Genomic DNA, 22215 nt, shown 5'->3' on the forward strand with positions numbered 1-22215 from the left:
GGTAATGAGCACTAATATTACAAAATCTGTAAGTAGAAAGAATTGTGTTCACATAGTTAAATCATGAGTCAACATTATTAAAATGTGTATTCTCCCTAACATAATCTGTAGATTCAAACTATCCCAAACAAAATATGAACAGGCATGTATTTGGAAGTTTCCAAAGTGATATAAAACATGTGTGATTGAAAGCACCTCACTTAGTTCCCACCTTTAAGAAAGAACAAAGTTGGAGAACTTATATTATTTAATGTTATGATTTCACAGTATGTTATAAAGCTGCTGTGATCACATGTTGTGTTTTTTCCATTAATATAAACGATCAGATCAATGGACGAGACTAGAGAGTTTCAGAAACAGACCTGCATGTGTTGGTCAACTAATTCTTAACAAAGGTCTGTAGGCAACTCCATGGAAAAAAAGTTTTGCAACAAATACCAGCGATGCACATTCGTATGTCCCACCACTACTACCACCACCACCAGCATCTTCATCTATATATCAAACTTTGTACAAATTCTATCAAATGTGTCTGAAAACTATATGTGAAATGTAAAGATATAAACATTTAGAATAAAACAAAGGAGATGATCTCTGTGACTCTGGATTAGAAAAAATATTTTCAAGTATAGTACCAATAGTGTAGTCATTAAAATAATAATAAAATGCAGTTCATCAAAATTAAAACTTTTGCAGCAGAGCACGTAATATGACCAGAGAATGTCAATGGAACACCAGCATCTGTCTCTAAGGGGTGCCCTAGTGCGTGTTCGTGCAGGGAGGAGAGTAGAGGTATGAACAGCTATCATCTTCTGTGGGCTGATACCAACTAACCTGAGAATAGTTTGGTCAACACTGGCATAATGTGGAGGTGGGCAATCAACAAAACACTGGATTTTTGACATCCTTTATGCTGAAGTGCAAGGATCCTTCATTACTCAGGGCTACTCAACTGTCAAAGCCTGGAAGCAGCCAATAAACTTACAATACCCATTTTCTTATTTTTGTTGCTTACTGGTTATTTGAGCTTGTAATTTAATCTCTAGACAGTTCTGTGATCATATCTGCATAACAGACGTAATAATACTTCTGTCAAAATAAGCATTATTATGAGTGAACTTAAGCTACCCGATAATTATGGTATTATTTTGCTAAATCTTTTGATCTGAATCAGATTAGATAGTATAAAACTGGAGTTTCTGACATTTGGAACGCATGGGAAAGCTTTAAAGGTGTGGATTTGTATGCGGTAGAAACAGAGATTAAGTGAACTTCAGTGTGTGAAGATGAGGCTGAGCCTAAGAAAATGTGATAGGAGAAAGCACCAAATAAAAAAAAAATGGAAGCTTTACTAAACTTTGAGTGCCCTTTCCTCTGAGTTTTCCATCTCTTTTTAACTTAATGATGTATCCCTTTCTTCCCTTCCATGCTCATGGGGAGAGAGTGTTTGTTCCTTATCTTTCCTTTCCTGTGTATCGGATTCCTCACTGTCTCTGCCAGCCTTGTTACTGCCTAACCAGTGACCTCATACCAGTTATGTTATCACAGGTCATTAATTTTATTGACCTGATGTACACCTATGGTCCTGATAAAGGTCCATACTTGAACTGTAAATGCCCACTTTTGGTTCTCTATGTCCTGTTTCATCTCAGATCTTCCAGAAAGCTAACCCTCTATTATTGCAGGCTGTATGAGTTTCCCTCCGAGGCTTCAGAAAGACTGAAGAGAACAAACCAATCAGTGTTTCCTGGTCTTTTGTGACTACAGCCTTTTTGGGCCTCCCAGCAGATAGTGCCTGAGCCAAGTTAATGCAAAGGTGGAAAGTTAACACCTCAGGGAACTGGGACATTATCATGAACAGTGTCCTGGCAGCATTTGGCCTGGGTTTGTTTAGAAGTGCCATTGGAAATATAATATTTACAACTCTCAAAAGTGTATTAATTTCTGTGTTGTCACTTAAAGTTTGTACTGGGGAAGCAGAGCCAGGATGGCAGCGTGAGTAGAGCAGCAGAAATCTCCTCCCAAAACCACATATATGTATGAAAATATAACAAAGACAACTCTTCCTAAAATAGAGTCCAGAGGACACAGGACAACATCCAGACCACATCCACACCTGGGAGAACCCAGTGCCTCACAAAGGGGGTAAGATACAAGCCTCAGCCTGGCGGGAACTGAGCACCCCTCCCCACGGCCCCTGGCGGATGGAGAGGAGTCAGCAGGGAGGGAGAGAGAGAGCCCAGGAGTTCTGAACACTGAGCCCCAGGATTCTGGACCAGAGCACAGACTCAGTGCATGTGTGGGGTCCTGGATACTAGGGAAACAGGGCGGCAGGACAGGTGAGTGGGTGCCTGTTGCTGACGCCAGAGAACAAGGAAACGGGAGTGGTTTTTATTTTGGCGAGTGCTTTTTGGAAGCCTTAAATGGACAGGGACCCCAATACTAGGGAAATGGCAGCAAGACCGGTGAGCGGGAGCATGAGACCGGCGCCTGAGGGCAAAGAAAATCATGCATTTTTCCTTTTTTTTGGCGAGTGCATTTTGGAAGCCCTAAAGGGACAAGGAACCCAATACTAGGGAAACAGGGCAGCAAGACTGGTGAGCGGGTGTCTGAGACTGGCACCTGAGGACAAAGAAAATAGCGCAATTTTTCCCTTTTTTTTTTCTCTCTTTTGTTGTTGCTGTAGATGTTTTGGTTTGGAGAGTGCTTTTTGGAAGTCTTAAAGGGGCAGGACAGGACACTTAGCACATAGGCAGGGAATCTGGTCATCTCTGGGCACTCTAAACACCTAGGCAACAAGGAGCACAGAGGCCCGTTACAGAGATAAATAGCCTCCCAGCTGCTTCCCCTCCAATGGGGCTCCACCATTTTGGAGGAGCAGCCCCAGCCAGGCCATGCCCACAGCAACAGCGGAGATAAACTCCAAACCAACCGGACAGGTAACTGAAGCCCTGTCTGCGCACAGCTGCCAAGCATAAGACACTAGAGGTCACTATTCTCCCAGGAGAGGAAGGCCACAAAACAAGAAGAAGGAAAGCTCTCCCAGCTGCCACTCGTACCAGCTCTGCAAATTATCTCTATCACCATGAAAAGGCAAAATTACAGGCAGACTAAGATACACAGACAAAACCTGAGAAAAGGACAGACCTAACCAGTCTTCCTGAAAAAAAATACAAAATAAAAATCATGAATATGCTGACAGAGATGCAGAGAAAAATGAAAGACCAATGGGATGAGATGTAGAGATGAAGTCCAGAGGGAGATCACAGATGTCAGGAAGGAGATAACAGAAGTGAAACAAACCCTGGAAGGATTTATAAGCAGAATTGATAAGATGCAAGAGGCCACTGAAGGAACAGAAACCAGAGAAAAGGAACGTATAGAAGCTGACATAGAGAGACATAAAAGGATCTCCAGGAACAAAACAACACTAAGAGAACTATGTGACAAATCCTAAAGGAATAATATTCATATTACAGGGGTACCAGAAGAAAAAGAAAGAGGAAGAGGGATAGAAAGTCTCTTTGAAGAAATAATTACTGAAAACTTCCTCAAACTGGGGGAGGAAATAATAAAAAAGACCAGGGAAATACACAGAACCTCCAACAGAAAGGTTCCAAGGACGACAACACCAAGACACATAATAATTAAAATCGCAAGGATCAAGGACAAGGAAAGAGTTTTAAAGGCAGCTAGAGAGAAAAGGGTCACCTATAAAGGAAAACCCATCAGGCTATCATCAGACTTCTCGACAGAAACCCTACAAGCCAGAAAATAATGGCATGATATATTTTATGCAATGAAACAGAAGGGCCTTGAACCAAGGATACTGTATCCAGCAAGACAATCATTTAAATATGATGGCAGGATTAAACAATTCCCAGACAAGCAAAAGCTGAGAGAATTTGCTTCCCACAAACCACCTCTACCGGGCATCCTAGAGGGACTGCTCTAGATGGGAGCAATCCTAAAAAGAGCACAGAACAAAACACACAACATGTGAAGAATGGAGGAGGAGGAATAAGAAGGGAGAGAAGAAAAGAATCTCCAGACAGTGAATATAACAGCTCAATAAGCGAGCTAAGTTAGGCAGTAAGATACTAAAGAAGCTAACCTTGAACCTTTGGTAACCACGAATCTAAAGCCTGCAATGGGAATAAGTACATATATCTCAATAGTCACCCTAAATGTAGATGGACTTAATGCACCAATCAAAAGACACAGAGAAATAGAATGGATAAAAAGGCAAGACCCATCTATATGCTGCTTAGAAGAAACTCACCTCAAACCCAAAGACATGCACAGACTAAAAGTCAAGGGATGGAAAAATATATTTCAAGCAAATCACAGTGAAAAGAAAGCAAGGGTTGCAGTACTAATATCAGAAAAAAGAGACTTCAAAACAAAGAAAGTAACAAGAGATAAAGAAGGACACTACGTAATGATAAAGGGCTCAGTGCAACAAGAGGATATAACCATTCTAAATATGTATGCACCCAACACTGGAGCACCAGCATTTGGGAAACAAATAATAACAGAACTAAAGAGGGAAATAGACTGCAGTGCATTCATTTTAGGAGACTTCAGCACATCACTCAAACCAAAGGATAGATCCACCAGGCAGAAAATAAGTAAGGACACACAGGCACTGAACAACACACTAGAACAGATGGACCTAACAGACATCTATAAAACTCTACATCCAAAAGCAACAGGATATACATTCTTCTCAAGTGCACATGGAACAATCTCCAGAGTAGACCACATACTAGCTCACAAAAAGAGCCTCAGTAAATTCCAAAATATTGAAATTCTACCAACCAATTTTTCAGACCACAAAGGTATAAAACTAAAAATAAATTCTACAAAGAAAACAAAAAGGCTCACAAACACATGGAGGCTTAACAACATGCTTCTAGTAATCAATGGATCAATGAACAAATCAAAATAGAGATCAAGGAATATATAGAAACAAATGACAACAACAACACAAAGCCCCAACTTCTGTGGGATGCAGCGAAAGCAGTCTTAAGAGGAAAGTATATAGAGATCCAGGGACACTTGAAGAAGAAAGAACAATCCCAAATGAATAGTCTAACACCAAAATTATTTAAACTGGAAAAAGAAGAACAAATGAGGCCTAACGTCAGCAGAAGGAGGGACATAATAAAGATCAGAGAAGAAAGAAACAAAATTGAGAATAAAACAATAGCAAAAATCAACGAAACCAAGAGCTCATTCTTTGAGAAAATAAACAAAATAGATAAGCCTCTAGCCAAACGTATTAAGAGAAAAAGAGAATCAACAAAAATCAACAGCATGAGAAATGAGAACAGAACAATCACGAAAGACTCCACAGAAATACAAAGAATTATTAAAGACTACTATGAAAACCTAAATGCCAACAAGCTGGAAAACCTAGAAGAAATGGACAACTTCCTAGACAAATACAACCTCCCGAGACTGACCAAGGAAGAAACACAAAAGTTAAACAAACCAATTTGCGAGCAAAGAAATTGAAACGGTAATCAAAAAACTACCCAAGAACGAAACCACAGGACCAGACGGATTTATCTCGAAATTTTATCAGACACACAAAGAAGACATAATACCCATTCTCCTAAAAGTGTTCCAAAAAATAGAAGAGGAGGGAATACTCCCAATCTCAATCTATGAAGCCAACATCACCCTAATACCAAAACCAGGCAAAGAACCCACCAAAAAAGAAAATTACAGACCAATATCCCTGATGATTGTAGATGCAAAAATACTCAATAAAATATTAACAAACAGAATTCAACAGTATATCAAAAGGATAATACACCATGACCAAGTTGGATTCATCCCTGGGATGCAAGGATGCTACAACATTCGAAAATCCATCAACATCATCCACCACATCAACAAAAAGAAAGACAAAAACCACATGATCATCTCCACAGATGCTGAAAAAGCATCTGACAAAATTCAACATCCATTCATGATAAAAAACTCTTAGCAAAATGGGAATAGAGGGAAAATACCTCAACATAATAAAGGCCATATATGATAAACCCACAGCCAACATTATAGTGAACAGTGAGAAGCTGAAAGATTTCCTCTGAGATCGGGAACCAGACAGGGATGCCCACTCTCCCCACTGTTATTTAACATAGTACTGGAGGTCCTAGCCATGGCAATCAGACAAAACAAAGAAATACAAGGAATCCAGATTGGTAAAGAAGAAGTTAAAGTGTCACTATTTGCAGATGATATGATACTGTACATAAAAAACCCTAAAGAATCCACTCCAAAACTACTAGAACTGACATTGGAGTACAGCAAAGTTGAAGGATACAAAATACACACACAGAAATCTGTAGCTTTCCTATACACTAAAAATGAACCAATAGAAATAGAAATCAGGATATCAATTCCATTCACAATTGCATCAAAAAGAACAAAATACCTAGGAATAAACCTAACCAAAGAAGTGAAAGACCTATATTCTGAAAACTACAAGTCACTCTTAAGAGAAATTAAAGGGGACACTAACAAGTGGAAACTCATACCATGCTCATGGCTAGGAAGAATTAATATCATCAAAATGGCCATCCTGCCCAAAGCAATATACAGATTTGATGCAATCCCTCTCAAATTACCAGCAACATTCTTCAATGAACTGGAGCAAATAATTCAAAAATTCTTATGGAAACACCAAAGACCCCAAATAGCCAAAGCAATCTTGAAAAAGAAGAATAAAGTAGGGGGGATCTCACTCCTCAACTTCAAGCTCTACTACAAAGTCATAGTAATCAACACAATTTGGTACTGACACAAGAACAGAGCCACAGACCAGTGGAACAGATTAGAGACTCCAGAAATTAACCCAAACATATATGGACAATTTATATTTGATAAAGGATCAATGGACATGCAATGGCAAAATGACAGTCTCTTCAACAGATGGTGCTGGCAAAACTGGACAGCTACGTGTAGGAGAATGAAACTGGACCATTGTCTAACCCCATATACAAAGGTAAACTCAAAATGGATAAAAGACCTGAATGTAAGTCATGAAACCATTAAACTCTTGGAAAAAAACAAAAGCAAAAACTTCTTAGACATAAACATGAGTGACCTCTTCTTGAACATATCTCCCCGGGCAAGGAAAACAACAGCAAAAATGAGCAAGTGGCACTACATTAAGCTGAAAAGCTTCTGTACCGCAAAAGACACCATCAATAGAACAAAAAGGAACCCTACAGTATGGGAGAATATATTTGAAAATGACTGATCCAATAGAGGCTTGATGTCTAGAATATATAAAGTGCTCACATGCTTCAACAAACAAAAAACAAATAACCCAATTAAAAAACGGGCAGAGGAACTGAACAGGCAGTTCTCCAAAAAAGAAGTACAGATGGCTAACAGACACATGAAAAGATGCTCCACATCGCTAATTATCAGAGAAATGCAAATTAAAACTACAATGAGGTATCACCTCACACCAGTAAGGATGGCTGCCATCCAAAAGACAAACAAAAACAAATGTTGGCGAGGCTGTGGAGCAAGGGAACCCTCCTACATTGCTGGTGGGAATGTAAATTAGTTCAACCATTGTGTAAAGCAGTATGGAGGTTCATCAAAATGCTCAAAACGGACCTACCAGAGGCGGGAGCCAAGATGGCGGCGTGAGTAGAGCAGTGAAAATCTCCTCCCAAAAACACATAGAGCTATGAAAATATAACAAAGAAAAATCTTCCTAAAATAGAGACCACAGGACACAGGACAACATCCAGACCACATCCACACCTGCAAGAACCCAGCGCCTTGCGAAGGGAGTAAGATACAAGCCCCAGCCCGGCGGGACCCGAGCGCCCCTCCCCCCGGCTCCCGGCTGGTGGAGAGAAACCGGAGCAGTTTTTTTTTTTGGCGAGCGCTTTTTGGAAGCCTTAGAGGGACGGGCCCCCGTTGCTGGGGAGGCAGGGTGGCGGGACCGGTGAGGAGGTGCCTGGGAACGGCGCCGGAGGACAAAGAATATCCCGCGTTTCTCCCTGCGAGACCTGGGGGCGGGTGCCTGAGACCGGTGCCTGAGGACGGAGGAGGTCGCGCGTTTTTCCCCTTTTTTTTTTTTTTCTCTTTTTGGCAAGCGCTTTTTGGAAGCCTTGAAGGGACGGGGACCCCAGTGCTAGGGAGGCACGGTGGCGGGACTGGTGAGCGGGTGGCTGGGACCGGCGCCTGAGGACAAAGAATATCCCCCATTTTTCCCTGCGGGACCGGTGGGCGGGTGCCTGAGACTGGCACTTGAGGACAGAGGAAATCGCGCGTTTTTCCCCTTTTTTTTTCTCTTTTCTGCGAGTGCTTTTTGGAAGCCTAAAAGGGACAGGGACCCCGGTGCTAGGGAGGCAGGGCGGCGGGACTGGTGAGCGGGTGCCTGGGACCGGCACCTGAGGACAAAGAATATCCCGCATTCTTCCCTGTGGGACCGGTGGGTGGGTGCCTGAGACCAGCACCTGAGGACGGAAGAAATCGCGCGTTTTTCCCCTTTTTTTTCTCTCTTTTTGCCAAGTGCTTTTTGGAAGCCTTGAAGGGACAGGGACCCCGGTGCTAGGGAGGCAGGGCGGCGGGACTGGTGAGCGGGTGCGTGGGACCAGTGCCTGAGGACCAAGAATATTGAGCGTTCCTTCCCTGCGGGACCGGTGGGTGGGTGCTTTTTGGAAGCCTTGAAAGGACAGGGACCCTGGTGCTAGGGAGACAGGGCAGCAGGACCAGTGCGCGGGTGCCTGGGACCGGCACCTGAGGAGAAAAAAAAAAAAATCGCGTGTTTTTTCTTTTTTTTTTCCTTTCTGTTCCCTCTCTCATTGTTGCTGTTGTTGTTTTGGTTTGGAGAGTGCTTTTTGGAAATCTTAAAGGGGCAGGACAGGTCACTTAGACCAGAAGCAGGGAATCTGGGGATCTCTGGGCACTCTAACCCCCTGGGCAGCAGGGAGCACAGAGGCCCCTTACGGAGATAAATAGTCTCCTGGCTGCTCCCCCTCCAACGGGGCTCCACCATTTTGGAGGAACAGCCCCAGCCAGGCCAAGCCCACAGCAACAGTGGAGATAAACCCCAAAGCAACTGGGCAGGAAGCAGAAGCCCTGTCTGCGCACAGCTGCCCAGCACAAGCCACTAGAGGTCGCTATTCTCCCAGGAAAAGGCTACAAACCAACAAGAAGGGAAGCTCTTCCAGCGGTCACTTGTACCAGCTCTGCAGACTATCTCTATCACCATGAAAAGGCAAAACTACAGGCAGACAAAGATCACAGAGACAACACCTGAGAAGGAGACAGACCTAACTAGTCCTCCTGAAAAAGAATTCAAAATAAAAATCATGAACATGCTGACAGAGATGCAGAAAAAAATGCAAGAGCAATGGGATGAGATGCAGAGAAAAATGCAAGAGCAGTGGGATGAGATGCAGAGAAAAATGCAAGAGCAGTGGGATGAAGTCCGGAAGGAGATCACAGATGTCAGGAAAGAGATCACAGAAGTGAAACAATCCCTGGAAGGATTTATAAGCAGAATGGATAAGATGCAAGAGGCCATTGAAGGAATAGAAGCCAGAGAACAGGAACGTATAGAAGCTGACATAGAGAGAGATAAAAGGATCTCCAGGAATGAAACAACACTAAGAGAAATATGTGACCAATACAAAAGGAAAAACATTCGTATTATAGGGATACCAGAAGAGGAAGAAAGAGGAAAAGGGATAGAAAGTGTCTTTGAAGAAATAATTGCTGAAAACTTCCCCAAACTGGGGGAGGAAATAATCGAACAGACCATGGAATTATACAGAACCCCCAACAGAAAGGATCCAAGGAGGACAACACCAAGACACATAATAATTAAAATGGCAAGGATCAAGGACAAGGAAAGAGTTTTAAAGGCAGCTAGAGAGAAAAGGGTCACCTATAAAGGAAAACCAATCAGGCTAACATCAGACTTCTCAACAGAAACCCTACAGGCCAGAAGAGAATGGCATGATATACTTAATGCAATGAAACAGAAAGGCCTTGAACCAAGGATACTGTATCCAGCACGACTATCATTTAAATATGATGGTGGGATCAAACAATTCCCAGACAAGCAAAAGCTGAGGGAATTTGCTTCCCACAAACCACCTCTACAGGGCATCCTACAGGGACTGCTCTAGATGGGAGCACCCCTAAAAAGAGCACAGAACAAAACACACAACATATGAAGAATGGAGGAGGAGGAATAAGAAGGGAGAGAAGAAAAGACTCTCCAGACAGTGTATATAACAGCTCAATAAGCGAGCTAAGTTAGGCAGTAAGATACTAAAGAAGCTAACCTTGAACCTTTGGTAACCACGAATCTAAAGCCTGCAATGGCAATAAGTACATATCTTTCAATAGTCACCCTAAATGTAAATGGACTTAATGCACCAATCAAAAGACATAGAGTAATAGAATGGATAAAAAAGCAAGACCCATCTATATGCTGCTTACAAGAAACTCACCTTAAACCCGAAGACAAGCATAGACTAAAAGTCAAGGGATGGATAAACATATTTCAGGCAAACAACAGTGAGAAGAAAGCAGGGGTTGCAGTACTAATATCAGACAAAATAGACTTCAAAACAAAGAAAGTAACAAGAGATAAAGAAGGCCACTACATAATGATAAAGGGCTCAGTCCAACAAGAGGATATAACCATTCTAAATATATATGCACCCAATACAGGAGCACCAGCATATGTGAAGCAAATACTAACAGAACTAAAGAGGGAAATAGACTGCAATGCATTCATTGTAGGAGACTTCAACACACCACTCACCCCAAAGGATAGATCCACCGGGCAGAAAATAAGTAAAGACACACAGGCACTGAACAACACACTAGAACAGATGGACCTAATAGACATCTATAGAACTTTACATCCAAAAGCAACAGGATATACATTCTTCTCAAGTGCACATGGAACATTCTCCAGAATAGACCACATACTAGCTCACAAAAAGAGCCTCAGTAAATTCCACAATATTGAAATTCTACCAACCAATTTTTCAGACCACAAAGGTATGAAAGTAGAAATAAATTCTACAAAGAAAACAAAAAGGCTCACAAACACATGGAGGCTTAACAACATGCTACTAAATAATCAATGGATCAATGAACAAATCAAAATAGAGATCAAGGAATATATAGAAACAAATGACAACAACAACACTAAGCCCCAACTTCTGTGGGATGCAGCGAAAGCAGTCTTAAGAGGAAAGTATATAGCAATCCAGGCACACTTGAAGAAGGAAGAACAATCCCAAATGAATAGTCTAACATCACAATTATTAAAACTGGAAAAAGAAGAACAAATGAGGCCTAAAGTCAGCAGAAGGAGGGACATAATAAAGATCAGAGAAGAAATAAACAAAATTGAGAAGAATAAAACAATAGCAAAAATCAACGAAACCAAGAGCTGGTTCTTTGAGAAAATAAACAAAATAGATAAGCCTCTAGCCCAACTTATTAAGAGAAAAAGAGAATCAACACAAATCAACATAATCAGAAATGAGAATGGAAAAATCACGACAGACTCCACAGAAATACAAAGAATTATTAAAGACTACTATGAAAACCTATATGCCAACAAGCTGGAAAACCTAGAAGAAATGGACAACTTCCTAGAAAAATACAACCTCCCAAGACTGACCAAGGAAGAAACACAAAAGTTAAACAAACCAATTACAAGCAAAGAAATTGAAACAGTAATCAAAAAACTACCCAAGAACAAAACCCCGGGGCCGGACGGATTTACCTCGGAATTTTATCAGACACACAGAGAAGACATAATACCCATTCTCCTTAAAGTGTTCCACAAAATAGAAGAAGAGGGAATACTCCCAAACTCATTCTATGAAGCCAACATCACCCTAATACCAAAACCAGGCAAAGACCCCACCAAAAAAGAAAATTACAGACCAATATCCCTGATGAACGTAGATGCAAAAATACTCAATAAAATATTAGCAAACAGAATTCAACAGTATATCAAAAGGATCATACACCATGACCAAGTGGGGTTCATCCCAGGGATGCAAGGATGGTACAACATTCGAAAATCCATCAACATCATCCACCACATCAACAAAAAGAAAGACAAAAACCACATGATCATCTCCATAGATGCTGAAAAAGCATTTGACAAAATTCAACATCCATTCATGATAAAAACTCTCAGCAAAATGGGAATAGAGGGCAAGTACCTCAACATAATAAAGGCCATATATGATAAACCCACAGCCAGCATTATACTGAACAGCGAGAAGCTGAAAGCATTTCCACTGAGATCGGGAACCAGACAGGGATGCCCACTCTCCCCACTGTTATTTAACATAGTACTGGAGGTCCTAGCCACGGCAATCAGACAAAACAAAGAAATACAAGGAATCCAGATTGGTAAAGAAGAAGTTAAACTGTCACTATTTGCAGATGATATGATACTGTACATAAAAAACCCTAAAGACTCCACTCCAAAACTACTAGAACTGATATCGGAATACAGCAAAGTTGCAGGATACAAAATCAACACACAGAAATCTGTAGCTTTCCTATACACTAACAACGAATCAATAGAAAGAGAAATCAGGAAAACAATTCCATTCACCATTGCATCAAAAAGAATAAAATACCTAGGAATAAACCTAACCAAGGAAGTGAAAGACTTATACTCTGAAAACTACAAGTCACTCTTAAGAGAAATTAAAGGGGACACTAATAAATGGAAACTCATCCCATGCTCATGGCTAGGAAGAATTAATATCGTCAAAATGGCCATCCTGCCGAAAGCAATATACAAATTTGATGCAATCCCTCTCAAATTACCAGCAACATTCTTCAATGAATTGGAACAAATAATTCAAAAATTCATATGGAAACACCAAAGACCCCGAATAGCCAAAGCAATCCTGAAAAAGAAGAATAAAGTAGGGGGGATCTCACTCCCCAACTTCAAGCTCTACTACAAAGCCATAGTAATCAAGACAATTTGGTACTGGCACAAGAACAGAGCCACAGACCAGTGGAACAGATTAGAGACCCCAGAAATTAACCCAAACATATATGGTCAATTAATATTTGATAAAGGAGCCATGGACATACAATGGCAAAATGACAGTCTCTTCAACAGATGGTGCTGGCAAAACTGGACAGCTACATGTAGGAGAATGAAACTGGACCATTGTCTAACCCCATATACAAAGGTAAACTCAAAATGGATCAAAGACCTGAATGTAAGTCACGAAACCATTAAACTCTTGGAAAAAAACATAGGCAAAAACCTCTTAGACATAAACATGAGTGATCTCTTCTTGAACATATCTCCCCGGGCAAGGAAAACAACAGCAAAAATGAGCAAGTGGGACTACATTAAGCTGAAAAGCTTCTGTACAGCGAAAGACACCATCAATAGAACAAAAAGGAACCCTACAGTATGGGAGAATATATTTGAAAATGACAGATCTGATAAAGGCTTGACGTCCAGAATATATAAAGAGCTCACGCGCCTCAACAAACAAAAAACAAATAACCCAATTAAAAAATGGGCAGAGGAACTGAACAGACAGTTCTCCAAAAAAGAAATACAGATGGCCAAGAGACACATGAAAAGATGCTCCACATCGCTAATTATCAGAGAAATGCAAATTAAAACTACAATGAGGTATCACCTCACACCAGTAAGGATAGCTGCCATCCAAAAGACAAACAACAACAAATGTTGGCGAGGCTGTGGAGAAAGGGGAACCCTCCTACACTGCTGGTGGGAATGTAAATTAGTTCAACCATTGTGGAAAGCAGTATGGAGGTGCATCAAAATGCTCAAAACAGACCTACCATTTGACCCAGGAATTCCACTCCTAGGAATTTACCCTAAGAACGCAGCAATCAAGTTTGAGAAAGACAGATGCACTCCTATGTTTATCGCAGCACTATTTACAATAGCCAAGAATTGGAAGCAACCTAAATGTCCATCTGTAGATGAATGGATAAAGAAGATGTGGTACATATACACAATGGAATACTACTCAGCCATAAGAAGTGGAAAAATCCAACCATTTGCAGCAACATGGATGGAGCTGGAGAGTATTATGCTCAGTGAAATAAGCCAAGCGGAGAAAGAGAAATACCAAATGATTTCACTCATCTGAGGAGTATAGGAACAAAGGAAAAACTGAAGGAACAAAACAGCAGCAGAATTACAGAACCCAAAAATGGACTAACAGGTACCAAAGGGAAAGGAACTGGGGAGGATGGGTGGGCAGGGAGGGATAAGGGGGGGGAAGAAGAAGGGGGGTATTAAGATTAGCATGCATGGGGGGGAGGGAGATAGGGGAGGGTGGGCTGCACAACACAGAGAGGACAAGTAGTGACTCTACAACATTTTGCTAAGCTGATGGACAGTAACCGTAATGTGGTTGTTAGGGGGGACCTGATATAGGGGAGAGCATAGTAAACATAGTATTCTTCAGGTAAGTGTAGATTAAAAATTTAAAAAAAAAAAAAAAGAAAGAAAGAAAGAAAAGGGGGATTACTCCTTAACAGGATAAAACTATTGGTAAATCAAGGATCAACGCATGCTTTAAATATCCTTAATGTTGATCACTTAAAGGGTGTCAGATGATCAGCTATGGAGGTACTCTTTTCTGATAATATTCCTTTCTCTTAATTAAAAAAAAAAAAAAAAAGCAGTTACTGTGTGCTGACCTCCAATGAGTTCTGCACAGTGGTATAGAGGGCATGTCAAAGTGTGGGCAAAGGGTCTGTTTGTTTCTACGCAGAAGATCAAGGCCTAGCTTGGATACCCAGAAAATGAACTAAGATACGATATGAGGAGGAGCTTCCGGCATCAGCACTCTCTGGAGGACTCGTGCCGGGGGATGATCATCAAAAAGCCTCCACAGGGATCCGGACGATGCTGCGGTTGTGGCTGCATCCAGCCCACCATCTCCTGGACTTGCCATAAAAAGGAGGAGGGAGATGTCTAGGCTGGCATGTGCATACAGTGAGACAACGAATTTGACTGGATCTGTACTGTTGGAACTCAACCAGGAGTTGGGAGGGGTGCAAGTTGTAGCACCCCAAAATCTCATGACTATAGACTATCTATGGTTAAAAGAACATATGGGATGTGAACAGATCCCAGAAATGGGCTGCTTTAATTTGTCTGATGGTTCAAGTACAGTTGGAAAATATCCATCATATCATAGATAAATTTTCACAAATGCCTAGGGTGCCTAAATGGTTTTCTTGGCTTCACTGGAGATGGCTGGTAATTATAGATTTGCTTTGTTTATGTCACCGTATTCCTATTATGTTAATATGTGTGTGCAAATTAGTTAGTAGTTTAAAACCTATACATACTTAAGGTACTATACAAGAAGATATGTCAAAGAAATAATCAATCCTCCCAAGTTTCCTTCATATGCTACATCTATAGCTTTTCTTCTTCCTTCCTAATTACAAACTTTAAATAGAATTCGTGCCTCATATCGAATTTACCGAGTATCATAATTCCTCCAGGTGGTAAAGATACCTCGAGACAAGTGCTGGGCATAGAAGCCACAGGGCATAAATCTGCAAAGAAGTAAAAAGCTAACCTTTGCAAACAATATGGCTTCTCTCTCACTTACCAACTTTACATTTCCCTGTATGGCCCCGGAAGATGACTGGTTAGCCAGAGACGGGTAAGATTCCTCAAGGGAGGAACAACCTAAGACAGGCACAGTCGCAGGGGGGCCATCAGGTGAGAATTTGGGGATCAACAGAGGTGAGGCTCAGAACCTCACCCCCCCTGCTTTGAGAGAAATCTTCTGCATCCGTGGATGTCTTGCTGCCCTTGTCTAGCCTGGATTAATACTTAGTCCATAGGCACACACCTGATCATCTGATCATCTACATTTGCCTTCTTACAGCACTAAACTATGTTTTCTACCTTTATCTTGCATCTACCTACCACTTCAGCATTTTATTAAAAATAAAAATAATAATAATAATAGGAGAAATGTGGGATCAACATATAAATCAAGTACAAAAATCAAATGAATATTCATATTTGACCTGATGGTTTATAGGTCATATTGCATGATCAAAACCGAAAGTTTCTGTGATGACTGCCCTTGTACTGTTCACCATGTAAGAATTTATTCACTCTGTAAGAATTCGTTCACCATGTAAGAACTTGTTCGTTATGCTTCAGAAGATTGGAGACTGACGAGAATTAGGCTTGAGATGGATTAATGATTGTACATTGAGCATTGACCCCCCTATACTGAATTTTATTGTTGTTAACAACCATTTGATCAATAAATATGAGAGATGCCCTCTCAAAAAAAAAAAAAAAAAAAAAAAAAAAAAAAAAAGGACCTACCATTTAGCCCAGGAATTCCACTCCTAGGAATTTACCATAAGAACACAGCAATCAAGTTTGAGAAAGACAGATGCACCCCTATGTTTATTGCAGCACTATTTACAATAGCCAAGAATTGGAAGCAACCTAAATGTCCATCGGTATATGAATGGATACAGAAGATGTGGTACATATACACAACGGAATACTACTCAGCCATAAGAAGAGGGAAAATCCTACCATTTGCAGCAACATGGATGGACCTGGAGAGTATTATGCTCAGTGAAATAAACCAAGCAGAGAAAGAGAAATACCAAATTATTTGATCATCTGAGAAGTATAAGAACAATGGAAAAACTGAAGGAACAAAACAGCAGCGGAATAACAGAATCCAAAAATGGACTAACAGGTACCAAAGGAAAAGGAATTGGGGAGGATTGGTGGGCAGGGAGGGATAAGGGGGGGAATCAGAAAGGGGGTATTAAGATTAGCATGCATGGGGGTGAGGGAGAAAGGTGAGGGAGGGCTGCAGAACACGGAGAGGAAAAGTAGTGATTCTACAACATTTTCCTATGCTGATGGAATGTGACTCTAATGTGGTTTTTAGGGGGGACTTGGTATAGGGGAGAGCATAGTAAACATAGTATTCTTCATGTCGGTGTAGATTAAAGATTAAAAAAAAAGAAAGAAAAGAAAGAAAGAAAGAAAAGGGGGATTACTCCTTGTTAGGATAAAACTATTGGTAAATCAAAGATTAACGTATGCATTAATTATACTTAATTTTGATCACTTAAAGGGTGTCAGATGATCTGCTATGGAGGTACTCTTCTCTGATAATATTCCTTTCTCTTAATAAAAAAAAAAAAGCAGTTCCTGTGTGCTGACCTCCAATGAGTTCTACACAGTGGTATAGAGGGCATGTCAAAGTGTGGGAAAAGGGTCTATTTCTTTTTATGCAGAAGATCACGGCCTAGCTTGGTTACCCAAAAAATGAACTAAGATACGACATGAGGAGGAGCTTCCGGCATCAGCACTCTCTGGAGGACTCGTGCCGGGGAATGATCATCAAAAAGCCTCCACAGGGATCTGGGCAATGCTGCAGTTGTGGCTGCGTCCATCCCACCGTTTCCTGGACTTGCCACTGGATTGAGGTGGGAGATGTCTAGGCTGGCATGTGCATACAGTGAGACAACGAATTTGAGTGGATCTGTACTGTTGGAACTCAACCAGGAGTTGGGAGGGGTGCAAGTTGCAGCACTCCAAAATCTTATGACTATAGACTATCTACAGTTAAAAGAACATATGGGATGTGAACAGATCCCAGAAATGGGTTCCGTTAATTTGTCTGATTTCTCTCAGACTGTTCAAGTACAGTTGGACAATATCCATCATATCATAGACAAATTCTCACAAATGCCTAGGGTGCCGAACTGGTTTTCTTGGCTTCACTGGAGATGGCTGGTAATTATAGATTTGCTTAGTTTATGTCACCTTATTCCTATTATGTTAATATGTGTGCACAAGTTAGTTAGTAGTTTAAAACCTATACATGCTTAAGGTACTCTACAAGAAGATATGTCAAAGAAATAATCAATCCTCCCATGTTTTCTTCCATATGCTACCTCTATAGCTTTTCTTCTTCCTTCCTAATTACAACCCTTAAATAGAATTCGTGCCTCATATCGAATTTTCCGAGCATCATAATTCCTCCAGGTGGTAAAGATACCTCGAGACAAGTGCTGGGCATAGAAGCCACAGGGCATAAATCTGCAAAGAAGTGAAAAGCTAACCTTTTCAAACTATTTGGCTTCTCTCCAAATTACCAACTTTACATCTCCCTGTATGGCCCCAGAAGATGACTGGTTGGCCATAGATGGGTAAGATTCCGCAAGGGAGGAAAAACCTTAGACAGGCACAGTCGCAGGGGGGTCATCAGGTGAGAAATTGGGGATCAACATTGGTGAGGCTTAAAACCTCACTTCCCCCTGTTTTGAGAGAAATCTTCTGCATCCGTGGATGTTTTAATGCCCTTGTCTAGCTTGGATTAACACATAGTCTGCAGGCACACACCTGATCATCTACAATTGCTCTCTTACAACACTAAACTATGTTTTCTACCTTTATCTTGCATCTACCTACCACTTCAGCATTTTATTAAAAATAAAAATAATAATAATAATAAAGGGAGAAATGTGAGATCCACATATAAATCAAGTATAAAAATCAAATGAATATTCATATTTGACCTGATTGTTTATAGGTCATAATGCGTGATCAAAACCGAAAGTTTCTGTGATGAATGCCCTTGTACTGTTCACCATGTAAGAACTTACTCAGTATGTAAGAATTCGTTCACCATGTAAGAACCTGTTCGTTATGCTTCAGAAGATTGGAAACTGACCAGAGTTAGGCTTGAGATGGATTAATGATTGTTCAGTGAGCATTGACCCCCCTATACAGAATTTTATTGTTGTTAACAACCATTTGATCAATAAATATGAGAGATGCCCTCTCAAAAAAAAAAAATAGTTTGTACCGTACTTCAAAACCAAATTTTCTTCAGGGCTAGGCTTAAAATAGATGATTCCAAGGACCCATATATTTGTGTTAGGTTTATAGGAAGGTATTTAAAATACCTTTTGTTTATCTTTTAATTTGAAGTATTAAATTAAAGGGCATTCAACATTTCTAGGCTGATTTCCTGAGGGATAAAGATGCACTTCTCAAGAAATAGCATGGCTGATAGTTTCAGTGAATATTTGTAGTCCATATTTGTAGTCCACTTCTCTTGCAAACCAAAAGGAGGTGTAAGACAGGTTTAGATTTCCAAAATATTTTCAGAGTTTATCTGGTTGTGTTTGAATTACTGGTTTGTAATTTTCCATTTTATTGCAGTTTGTGATACTGGAAATCATTTGGCAGCGGGAGTCTCTGTAGTGGAATTCTTGCTGATGCAGCATAAAACTAACCCGCCCGCCTTTCAGGGCTGATGGTAGAGATTTACCCATGTCACTTTTGCTTGAGAAGCGTCACACCAACCATGTGCTTGGCTAATTATATTCTACTTACATTTATTCTACATAATATCATTCTAAGGGCTGTAACTGTTCTTACACCATCTGATAATTTGGTTACTATAAAAAGTTTAGCATGCTTCATTGTAATTATCCACTACTGATAAGCAGAATTCTGGCTAATAACAAGAGTTAAAGCAATTTCAAGTTTCATCAAAATCAACTAAGAAAAGTTTATAGCATGCAAGATTCTGATATGCTAAAAGAAAATTAGAATATGCAATGGAAACTTTAATTTAAATATATAGGTTTCTGTACTTATGCTGACAACATAACCTAAAGGTCATACAGAATTTCTATTCAATACTAAGAAACAAATGAAGTAAATTTTTACTGTAGTTTTGTAGTGGAAAAATTCAGGCTAATAACTAATGTTAAGAAATGCCCAAAGTTAATCATTTTATCATCCAGCCAACTTAAATATTTTCACTTACATATTTTTGAAAATGCAGCATACCTGATTACACTTGTTGAAATCATGTTGCGAAATAATTTTTTTCTTTTTTTTCTATCGACTTGGTTGTATAGGTTGGCATGACAATTTCTTTAGTTGCTAAACTACTCAACATGAAAGAGTGCAAAAGGGAAATAACTCTGTGATAAGAGCCATATGTGTCACTGGGGTATTTCATGTTACCTCAGGTATTACTGGTCAGGAAGGTTCTGAATTATGTAGTGATATCTTAATTGAATGGATGAATAAATGAATTTTAAAGAAATTAAGCAATTAGCTCAAGAATCACGCTGCTCTGTCTCTTTAACATTCCTGAACATTTCTACCTCATTCTCTGCTTTGCCTGTTCTAACCATTTGCTCACTAGTTGCCTAAGAGTCTTTGTTCAACAACTGTGACCTGCATTTTTACAGAAGTTTTCCTTAATATTTCCAGAATCAAAATGCTGTTTTTAATGGCAATGATTCTCCTCTCCTGACTTTTCCCTTTTCCTTCTGCTAACAGCACTGTTCATATCGTGTGTGCCCTCGGAGTACAGGGTGGGTGTTAAGTTACTGTAGATTAAACACCAATGATGGGCCAGAAAACAGGCCAGAATCTTCATTAAGGAATCACATTTTAGTAAGAGTGGAGGAAAATTCTTTCAAAATGATTTAGAATCAGAGCATTCTAGAATACATGTTTATATTCAATACTCCATACCTCTTAACACACCTAAATACTCAGAAAGACAGGCTGGGTATCTTGTAACCCATCATCTTGCATATTCTTTTCTACTCAAATGAGGATTTAAAACAGTCTTTTCATTGCTGTCCTTCAAGACACCCTTTACCATGCCTCTCAGCTCTCACACATGAAATGTAGCCCTGAACTGAGGGAGAATCCCATTTTCTGATACTGATTTCCATCCGATGCAGTCCTCTTTCTCACCAACCAATGCACCATTTCCTCAGCCACTTGTCCTCCATGGACATCTGCTACCCCTCACGTGTGACACCCGAACTGATCAGTGACCTGCTAGTGAGAAGAAAATGCATTTCTTGTGGTGATTGCACGACGTTACAGGTCTTTTCCTTGCGTTTCGTTGGGAGCAGCGAGGTCTTCATGTCACTGTCATGGCCTTTGACCACTGCGTGGCCGACTGCCACCCTCTCCACTGCATGCTCATCATGAGCAGGACAAGGTGCAATCCCCTAGTCATGGCTGCCTGGGCTGGTGGGGCTGTCCATTCCTTTCCTCAGCTTTCTATGATAATTGAGCTGCCCTTCTGTGGTCCTAATGAAATCGATCACTGTTTTTGTGAATTTTTCCTTTGCTAAAAGTTGCCTGTACTGACACCTACATAACCGGTGTTCTCATGGTTGTCAATTCAGGAACAGCCACCATAGTGACATTTGTAGTTTAACTTGTTTCTTATGTTATATTATTCACTTTAACAAATCACTCAGGTGAAGGAAGACACAAAGCCCTCGCTATATGCGGGTCTCATATCACTGTGATAGTTTTTGCACCTTCAATCTTTGCCTGTCTTAGACCTCCAACCATTTTCCCCTAGGAGAAAGCATTTGCCCTGTTTTACACCAACATTGTTCCTGTGTTTAATCCTTTAATCTGTACTCAGAGAAATTCAGAGATGAAAAATACCATGAGAAAGTTTGGCGTCAGTTGTTGTTTTCAAAGGAAGCACAGAGTTAATTCAAAGAAGCTTACTACTAAGCAACTTTACAAAAGAAAAAGGCTAAATATATGTGGAAAAGCCAAAAACTATTTTATAGGTTTATATTCCATCACTCTTTAATAGAATGAATCATAGAATTAGGGCTTAGAAGTTTAAAGTAATAACTAAACAATACTAATTTTGCTTACCAAAATTAATTGGAAACTTTGCTAATTTTGTGGAGTAATCAGATAGGAGACAGCAAAAAAAATGAATGAATGCCACATTTTAAGGAGAAGGGATGACTGAATAGGGGGGCACAGAGGATTTTTATGATAGTGAATCAGTTCTGTGTTCTACAATTGGGGATACATGTCATCATGCATGTCAAAACCTATAGGAAGCAGAACACCTAGAATGAACCTTAGCATGAAGTATGAATTTTGGGTGATAATATGTGTTAATGTAGGTTCATCTATTTTAGTAAATGTGCCACCAGAGGGATAGGTTGTCCCTTTGTGGGGGACAGAACTAAATGGAAACTGTGTTTTCTGCTTAATTTTGCTGTGAACCTAAAACTGCTCTAAAAATAGTTTATTAATTAAAAAATATATTCTGGTATAATAGATAAAGCCAATTATCTTGT

This window comes from Manis javanica, chromosome 6, assembly GCF_040802235.1.
Source record: "Manis javanica isolate MJ-LG chromosome 6, MJ_LKY, whole genome shotgun sequence".
In the NCBI taxonomy this organism is placed as follows: domain Eukaryota; kingdom Metazoa; phylum Chordata; class Mammalia; order Pholidota; family Manidae; genus Manis; species Manis javanica.